This window comes from Moschus berezovskii, chromosome Y, assembly GCF_049115385.1.
Source record: "Moschus berezovskii isolate FMDL1 chromosome Y, NW_MosBer_1.0, whole genome shotgun sequence".
In the NCBI taxonomy this organism is placed as follows: Eukaryota; Metazoa; Chordata; class Mammalia; order Artiodactyla; family Moschidae; genus Moschus; species Moschus berezovskii.
In genome coordinates this window covers 79,600,056-79,609,853 of record NC_142489.1, presented here as the reverse complement: position 1 = coordinate 79,609,853, position 9,798 = coordinate 79,600,056, and the positions used below count along the sequence as shown (strand labels likewise).

The following is a 9,798-nucleotide window of genomic DNA, read 5'->3' as shown; positions in this document are numbered from 1 at the left end:
ACAGTGGTGATCATGATTTTGATCATCATGATTTTATATTTTCAAGTACATAATGAATTTCTATACTGAAGATAACCTTCTCTCTACCCTTTTAAGACTCTACCAGTATCTAATAGAATATAACGTAACTGTGAATGCACTAAGGTACATACTATGCATTTGAAAATTTTTTTTTTTTTATTTGTATCTCTTCCTTCAGCCACATACTCCTAATGTAGACACCCGTTCATTTCAGCAGGGGTGATTGCAGAAATCACGTTACATCCGTTACCTCTTTTCCTTTTGTTCTCGTTTTCTTGCTTACAAATATTAGATCAGGTGTCATTGACCTAGGATGCATAATGAATATTTTCTTTTTCTGAAGAGTTTATAAAACAGTGCGGTAAAATAGCCAGACATTAAACTAAAGCCTTACTTTTCTCTTCATTGTTTGAACAAAGAAAATGAAACTATGAAGATGAACATGTTAGTTGATTGTTCAAATACAAGAATTGTAGGTATTTGTTGACATCTCCCAACAAAAATTTCAATCTTCATTAGGCTCCATAATCTGGCATTTATTTGATAGTTCCGTTTTAATTATCATCGTCTTCACATAACGATGATTCTTGATGAGTTGGCCTCAAAGAGAGGAGGCAGATGTATAAGTGATCTTTGGCACTGAGGTCCAAGAGTTGCCTCTCTTTTGAAGGTCACGGAAAGAACTGTCATGGGCTGACATATCACTGTATCTATCTGGAAACTTAGAAGACGCCACCATCAACCTAGAATAACTGCCCTGAAATGGAGATACGATGTGGTTCTGAGAAGTCGATGTAGTTGTAGTAGGCAAGTCCTCAACGTGGCCATTTACCTGAGTGTAGCTGCTATGTGAGTGCCATTTAAACATGCTCAACTGATTTAAAACAGCAGGTTGATCTCCCACAATCTGTTCTGTTTGGCTCACTGATATTGATGATGGGGAAGATAAGTCACACAGAGCTAGAGCTCTTGTATTAGCGACTGTCTGGCTGATGTGAGGCTTTTGTATGAAAGGCACACTTAAAATGGTGGCTGAAAATGTACTCTCTCCACTAGTTTCAGGAAGAAAATCAGAGTTACATTCATCTACGTTGACACTTGCTTTAACATGCTTCTTCTTGCAATCTCGAACTAATGAAGATATTGCAGACACATTGTTAATCCCAAATCTTCTTTCTATTCTTACTAAAAGTTCAGGATAGCCTCTTTTGAAATTTGGATTATAGTAGATCTGTAACTAAAGTCAAAGGATACAATTATTTAGTTTCTTTATAAACCAAGGTAAAACTGCCTTAAAAGCTAAACTATAAAAGTTTATTCCTTCATACAGATGGCTAACAAACACACGAAAAGATGCTTAACATCACTCATAATCAGATAAATGCAAATCAAAACCAAAATGAGGTACCATTTTGCGCCATTCATAATGGCTTATATACCAAAGTCTACAAGCAATAATTGCTGGAGAGGGTGTGGAGAAAAGGGAGCCCTCTTACACTGTTGGTGGGAATGCAAACAGCACAACCACTATGGAGAACAGTGTGGAGATTCCTTCAAAAACTGAAAATAGAGCTGCCATACGACCCAGCAATCACACTCTTGGGCATACACACCGAAGAAACCAGAATTGAAAGAGACACATGTACTCCAATGTTTATCGCAGCCAGGACATGGAGGTAACCTACATGTCCATCTGAAGACGAATGGATAAGAAAGCTATGGTGCATAAATACAATGGAGTATTACTCAGCCATTAAAAATTCATTTGAATCAGTTCCAATGAGTTGGATGAAACTGGAGCCTATTATACAAAGTGAATTAAGGCAGATAGAAAAGGACCAATAGAGTATACTAACACATATATATGGAATTTGAATGGTGATAACGATAACCCTGTAAATGAGACAGCAAGAGAGACACAGATGTATAGAACAGTCTTTTGGATTCTGTGGGAGAGGGCTAGGGTGGGATGATTTGGGAGAATGGCATTGAAACAGGTATATTATCAATGTGCAACAAATCACAAATTCAGGTTCGATGCAAGATATAGCATGAGTGGGGCTGGTGTACTGGGATGAACCAGAGAAATGGGATGGGGAGGGAGGTGGAAGGGGATTCAAGATGGGGACACATGTACACCTGGGGCATATTCATGTCTATGTATGGCAAAACCAATACAATAATATAAAGTAATTAGTCTCCAATTAAGTTCAGTTCAGTTCAGTTCAGTTCAGTCGATCAGTCGTGTCCGACTCTCCGCGACCCCATGAATCACAGCACGCCAGGCCTCCCTGTCCATCACCAACTCCCGGAGTACACTCAAACTCATGTCCACAGAGTCGGTGATGCCATCCAGCCATCTCATTCTCCGTCGTCCCCTTCTCCTCCCGCCCCCAACCTTTCCCAGCATCAGAGTCTTTTCCAGTGAGTCAACTCGTCGCATGAGGTGGCCAAATTATTGGAGTTTCAGCTTTATCATCAGTCCCTCCAATGAACATCCAGGATTGATCTCCTTTAGAATGGACTGGTTGGATCTCCTTGCAGTATAAGGGACTCTCAAGAGTCTTCTCCAACACCACAGTTCAAAAGCATCGATTCTTCGGCGATCAGCTTTCTTCACAGTCCAACTCTCACATCCATACATGACCACGGGAAAAACCATTGCCTTGACTAGACGGACCTTGGTTGGCAAAGTAATGTCTCTGCTTTTTAATATACTATCAAGGTTGGTCATAACTTTCCTTCCAAGGAGCAAGCGTCTTTTAATTTCTTGGCTGCAATCAGCATCTGCAGTGATTTTGGAGCCCAAAAAAACAAAGTCTGACACTGTTTCCACTGTTTTACCATCTATTTCCCGTGAAGTGATGGGACCAGATGCCATGATCTTTGTTTTCTGAATGTTGAGCTTCAAGCCAACATTTTCACTCTCCTCTTTCACTTTCATCAAGAGGCTTTTGAGTTCCTCTTCACTTTCTGCCATAAGGGTAGTGTCATCTGCATATCTGAGGTTACTGATATTTCTCCCAGCAATCTTGATTCCAGCTTGTGCTTCTTCCAGCCCAGCGTTCCTCATGATGTACTCTGCATATAAGTTAAATAAGCAAGGTGACAATATACAACCTTGACGTACTCCTTTTCCTATTTGGAACCAGTCTGTTGTTCCATAGAAAAGAAAAAATAATTCCTTGAATGATACCAATTAAATTCCATTCAACCAAACGCCTCCAGAGTAATTTTAATAGCTAACATGTTACAAACAAATGTGCTCCTCAACTAAAAATATGTTGTATATATGTAGTAAATACCATAAGTAGCTTCAAGACTCGTATCTTGTTTCAAGTTGATTGGAAAGTTTGTTTAGTTCAGTTCAGTTCAGTTCAGCCGCTCAGTCGTGTCCGACTCTCCGCGACCACATGAACCACAGCACCCCAGGCCTCCCTGTCCATCTCCAACTCCCAGAGTACACTCAAACTCATGTCCACAGAGTCGGTGATGCCATCCAGCAATCTCATTCTCCGTCGTCCCCTTCTCCTCCGGACCCCAACCTTTCCCAGCATCAGAGTCTTTTCCAGTGAGTCAACTCGTCACATGAGGTGGCCAAAGTATTGCAGTTTCAGGTTTAGTATCAGTCCCTCCAGTGGACATCCAGGATTGATCTCCTTTAGAACGGACTGGTTGGGTCTCCTGGCAGTATAAGGGACTCTCAAGAGTCTTCTCCAACACCACAGTTCAAAAGTATTGATTCTTCGGTGATCAGCTTTCTTCACAGTCCAACTATCATATCATTACATGACCATGGGAAAAACCATTTGTTAAACATCAAATATTATATCCTCCAGCTGTTCTCAGCTTCAAAAAATAAAGCTTTTTCAACAAATTGCTATCTCAAATTTGAATTCCGTTTTAGCTACATATGGTAACATGCTTTCTAGGTCACATGATTTAATCTTACATATTGCTAATAAGTGAAAATTTTGGGATACCTTGCTCAAAAGAGAGATGCTGTTTTCTTATTCCAGAAAGTCAGATAGTGAAGCAGATCTTTGAACAGGTTGTCCCTCTTTACTAAACCCATAAAGGTTCAGCTATCGAACTAAACTTTTCATATTATTGATTTCAATTATTCTGAAAGGTGCCTTTCTTTCCAAGCAGACAAAGCCTGAAAAGCATATTCTTCAATAAGAGATCGCAAAACCGAATCCCCAGCAAGTGTATAATCATACAAAGGTCTGATGGAGGTTTCTGAACCAGTGGATTCATCATTTTGAGTCACATCTTGAATTTCTGAAGAAATATGTGCCATCTCAGAAAAATCTTTCTTCAGATACTTTTCTCATTTTTCTGATTTTACACAAAGCAAATTCAAATGCTGCTTGGCTGGCCTAAGGGGGAAACTCCCTAGACCATCACAGTGGTTCCAAAAGGTACTGTTTTCCTAGCAGTGGAAGGGTAGCTGTGACATCACAAAGTCATAGGTCTCCTAGCAAGTGAGGGGTAGCTGTGACATCACAACGTCACTGGTATCCTAGAAATTGAAGGGTAATTTTCAACAAGCTTTTACTTCAGCATCAACTTAAAATACAGGCTGCTTACCTAAATAGCAACCAAAGCCATAAGCCTGTAAAACCTCATTCCTAAATAATTTTAATACGGATAAATCACATCAGTAAATCTATTTGGTTTCTGATATAAAAGTGATTCTCGGCGGCGGCCAAGAGGAGCTACCCCACGCCCGAGGCCAGTGTTGTGGCCGAGAGGAGCTGTCATGCCTGAGGCCAGGGCCAGCGGGTGAAAAGAGCTACCCTACTTCCAAGTGGCCCTGGCTGCATGGGCATAGGACGGCTGAGACTAACTACTCCACATTCAAGATCAGAAGGGTCACCTGTGAGGAGATACCCCTCATCCAAGGTAAGGTGCAGTGGCTGCACTTTGCTGGAGCAACCGTGAAGAGATACCCCACAACCAAGGTAACAGAAACCCAAATATGATGGTAGGTATTGAGAGAGGGTATCAGAGGGCAGACACACTGAAATCGTGATGATAGAAAACTAGTAGAGCTCTTCACATGGACCACAGCCTTCTCTAACTCAGTGAAACTAAGCAATGCTGTGTGGGGCCACCCAGGATGGGCGGGTCATGTTGGAGAGGTCTGACAGAATGTGGTCTACTGGAAAAGGGAATGGCAAACCACTTCAGTACACATACATCTAGAACCCCAAGAACAGTATTCAAAGACAAGAAAAATAGGATATTGAATGAGGAGCTCCCCAGGCCGGTAGGTACCCAATAAGATACTGGAGATCAGTGGTGAAATAACTTCAGGCAAAAATGAAGGAATGGAGCCAAAGCAAAACCAGTACCCAGTTGTGGATGGGACTGGAGATGGAAGCAAGTTCCGATGCTGCAAACAGCAATATTGCATACGAACCTGGAATGTTAGGTCCATGACAAGACAAACCGGAAGTGGTCAAACAGGAGATGACAAGAGTGAACATAGACCTTCTAGGAATCAGTGAATTCAAATGGACTGGAATGGGTGAATTTAACTCAGATGACCATTATATATACCGCTGTGTGCAGGAATCCCTTAGAAGAAATGGAGTAGCTATCATGGAGAACAAAAGAGTCCGAAATGTTGTACTTGGATGCAATCGCCAAACGATCAGAATGATCCCTGTTCATTTCCAAGACAAACCATTCAATATTACAGTAATCCAAGCCTATGCCCCAACAAGTAACACTTAAAAAGCAGAGAGTGAATGTTTCTATGATGACCTACAAGACCATTTAGAAGTAACACCTAAAGATGATGTCCTTTTCATTATAGGGGACTGGAATGCAAATGTAGGAATTCAAAAATCACCTGGAGTAACAGCCAAATTTGGCTTTGGAGCATGGAATGCAGCAGGGCAAAGACTGGTAGAATTTTGCAGAGAGAACACACTGGTCATAGCAAACAACCCCTTTCAGGAACAGAAGAGAAGACTCCACATATGGACATCACCAGATGGTCAACACCGAAATCAGATTGATTGTATTCTTCGCAGCCAAAGATGGAGAAATTCTATAAAGTTAGCAAAAATAAGACGAGAGCTGACTGTGACCCAGATCATAAACTCATTATTGCCAAATCCAGACTTAAATTTAAGAAAGTAGGGAAAACCACTAAACCTTTCAAATATGACCTAAATCAAATCCCTTATGATTATACTGTGGAAATGAGAAATAGATTTATGGGATTATATCTGATAGATAGACTATTGACGAAAGTTCATGACATTGTACAGGAGACAGGGACCAAGAACATCCCCGTGGAAAAGAAATGAAAAAAAAGGAAAATGGCTGTCTGGGGAAGCCTTACAAATAGCTGTGAAAAGAAAAGAAGCGAAAAACAAAGGAGAAAAAATATATATACATAAGCATCTGAACGCAGAGTTCCAAAGAATATCAAGGAGAGATAAGAAAGCCTTGCTCAGCGATCAATGCAAAGAAATAGAGGAAAACAACAGAATGGGAAAGACAAGAAATCTCTTCAAGAAAATTAGAGATACCAAGGGAACATTTTATGAAAAGATGACCTCGATAAAGGACAGAAATGATATGGACCTAAGAGAAGCAGCACATATTAAGAAAAGGTGGCAAGAAAACACAGAAGAACTGTACAAAACAGATCTTCACAACCAAGATAATCATGATGGTGTGATCAAAGACCTAGAGCCAGACATCTTGGAAAGTGAAGTCAAGTGAATATGAAGTCAAGTGGGCCTTAGAAAGCATCACTATGAACAAAGTTAGTGGAGGTGACAGAATTCCAGTTGATCTATTTCAAATCCTGAAAAATGATACTGTGAAAGAGCTGCACTCAATATGCCAGCAAATTTGGAAAACTTATCAGTGGCCACAGGACTGGTAAATGTCAGTCTTCATTCCAATCCCAATGAAAGGCAATACCAAAGAATGATTTAAACGACCGCACAACTTCAATCATCTCACACACTAGTAAAGTCATGCTCAAAATTCTCCAAGCCAGACTTCAGCAATACGTGAACCGTGAACTTCCAGATGTTCAAGCTGGTTTTAGGAAAGGCAGAGTAACCAGAGATCAAATTGCCAACATCCTCTGGATCATGGAAAAAGCAAGAGAGTTGTAGAGAAACATCTATTTCTGCTTCATTGACTATGCCAAATCCTTTGACTGTGTATCACAATAAAATCTGGAAAATTCTGAAAGAGGTGGGACCTTTCAGACCACCTGCCCTGCCTCTTGAGAAACCTGTGTGCAGGTCAGGTAGCAACAGTTAAAACTGGACATGGAACGACAGATAAGTTCCAAATAGGAAAAGGAGTACGTCAAAGTTGTATAATATCACCCTTTTTATTTAACTTCTATGCAGAGTACATCATGAGGATCGTTGGCTGGAAGAAGCAGAGGCTGGAATCAAGATTGCCTCCAGAAATATCAATAACCTCAGATATGCAGATGACATCATTCTTATGGCAGAAATCAAAGAGTAACTAAAAAGGCTCTGATGAAAGTGAAAGAGGAGAGTGGAAAACTTGGCTTTAAGCCAAAATTCAGAAAACTAAGATCGTGGCTTCTGGTCCCAACACTACATGGGAAATAGATGGGGAAACAGTGGAAACAGTGTCAGACTGTATTTTTGGGAGGCTCCAAAATCACTGCAGATGCTGATTGCAGGCAGGAAATTAGAAGATGCTTACTCCTTGGAAGGAAATTTATGACCAACCTAGATAGCATATTAAAAAGCAGAGACATTACTTTGCCAACCAAGGTCCATCTAGTCAAGGCTAGAGTTTTCCCCTGGTCATGTATGGATGAGAGTGTTGGACTGTGAAGAAAGCTGATCGCCGAAGAATTGATGCTTTTGAACTGTGGTACTGGAGAAGACTCTTGAGAGTCCCTTGGACTGCAAAGAGATCCAACCAGTCCATTCCAAAATAGATCAATACTGGCTGTTCACTGGAAGGACTGATGCTAAAGCTGAAACTGCAATACTTTGGCCACCTCATGCGACGAGTTGTTTCACTTGAAAAGAGTCTGATGCTGGGAGGGATTGGGGGTTGGAGAAGATGGGGATGACAGAGAAAGACATGGCTGGATTGCATCATCGACTCGATAGCCATGAGTTTGAGTGAACTCCGGGAGTTGGTGATGGACACGGAGGCCTGGCATGCTGTGATTCATGGGGTTCCAAAGAGTCGGACATGACTGAGGGACTGAAATGAACTGAACATCCTTTCTCAATGATCCATCGGATGTTGGCAATTTGATCTCCAGTTCCTCTGCCGTTTTTAAAACCAGCTTGAACATCTGGAATTTCATAGTTCACGTATCGCAGAAGCTTGGCTTGGAGAATAAAAAGCATTATTTTACTAGCATATGAGATGGGTGCAATTGTGCCGTAGTTTGCACATTCTATGGCATTGCCTTTCTTTGGGATTGAAAAGAATATTGCCCTTTTCGAGTCCTGTGGCAACTGTGGAATTTTCCAATTTAGCTGACATATTGAGTGCAGCACTTCTAAAACATCATCTTTCAGGATTTGAAAAAGCTCAACTGAAATTCCAACACCTACACTAGCTTAGTTGACTAAGGCCCCCTTGACTTCATATTCCAACATGTTTTGCTCTAGGTGAGTGACCACACCATTGTGATTATCTGCGTTGTGAAGATCTTTTTTCTACAGTTCTTCTGTGTATTCTTACGACCTCTTCTTAATAGTTTCTTCTTCGGTTAGATCCCTACCATTTCTGTGCTTTATTGAGCCCATCATTGCATGAGATGTTCTCTTGGGATCGCCAATGTTCTTGAAGAGATCTCTAATATTTTCCATTCTATTGTTTCCATTCTTTTTTTTTTTTTTTGCACTGATCCCTGAGGAAGGCTTTCCTTTCTCTCCTTACTTTTCTTTAGAAATCGGCATTCAAATGGATATATCTTTCATTTTCTCCTTTACTTTTTGTTTCCCTTTTTTTCAAAGCTATTTGTAAGGCCTCCTCAGTCAGCCAATCATTTTGCACCTTTCTTTACCTGGGGATGGTCATGATCCCTGTTTCCTGTACAATGGAAGGTACCTCCATTCATAGATCATCAGGCACTCTGTCAATCGAATCTAGTCCCTTACATGTATTTTGCACTTCCAGTGTATAGTCATAAGGGATTTGATTTAGGTCATATCTGAATGGTCTAGTGGTTTCCTCCACTTTCGTCAACTTCTGTCTGAATTTGACAATAAGGAGCTGATGATCTGAGCCACAATCAGCTTCCTGTCCTGTTTTTGCTGACTGTATAGAGCTTCTCTAATTTGGCTACAAAGAGTATAATCAATCTGATTTCAGTGTCTACCATCTGGTGATGTCCATGTGTAGAGTCTTCTCTTGTGTTGCTGGAAGAGGGTGTTTGCATGACCAGTGCGATCTCTTGGCAGAACACTATTAGACTTTGCCCTGCTTCATTTTGTACTCCAAGGTCAATTTGCCTGGTACTCTAGGTGCTTCTTGACTTCCTACTTCTGCCTTCCAGTCCCCTATAATGAAAAGGACATCTTTTTTGAATGTTAGTTTTAGAAGGTCTTGTAGGTCTTTACAGAACTTTCAACTTCAGCTTCTTCAATGTTACTGATCAGAGAAAAGTTTTGGATTACCGTTTATTGAATCATTTGCCTTGGAAAAGAACAGAGATCATTTTGTCATTTTTGAGATTGTACCCAAGTACTGCATTTTGGACTCTTTTGTTGCATATGATGGCTACTCCAC

General features: G+C 40.7%; 1 pseudogene; it reads right to left on the bottom strand.

The window, feature by feature from the left end:
* Positions 1–526: 526 nt before the first annotated feature.
* On the bottom strand, positions 527–4,324 carry LOC148773175 (heat shock transcription factor, Y-linked-like; annotated as a pseudogene).
* Positions 4,325–9,798: the final 5,474 nt, after the last annotated feature.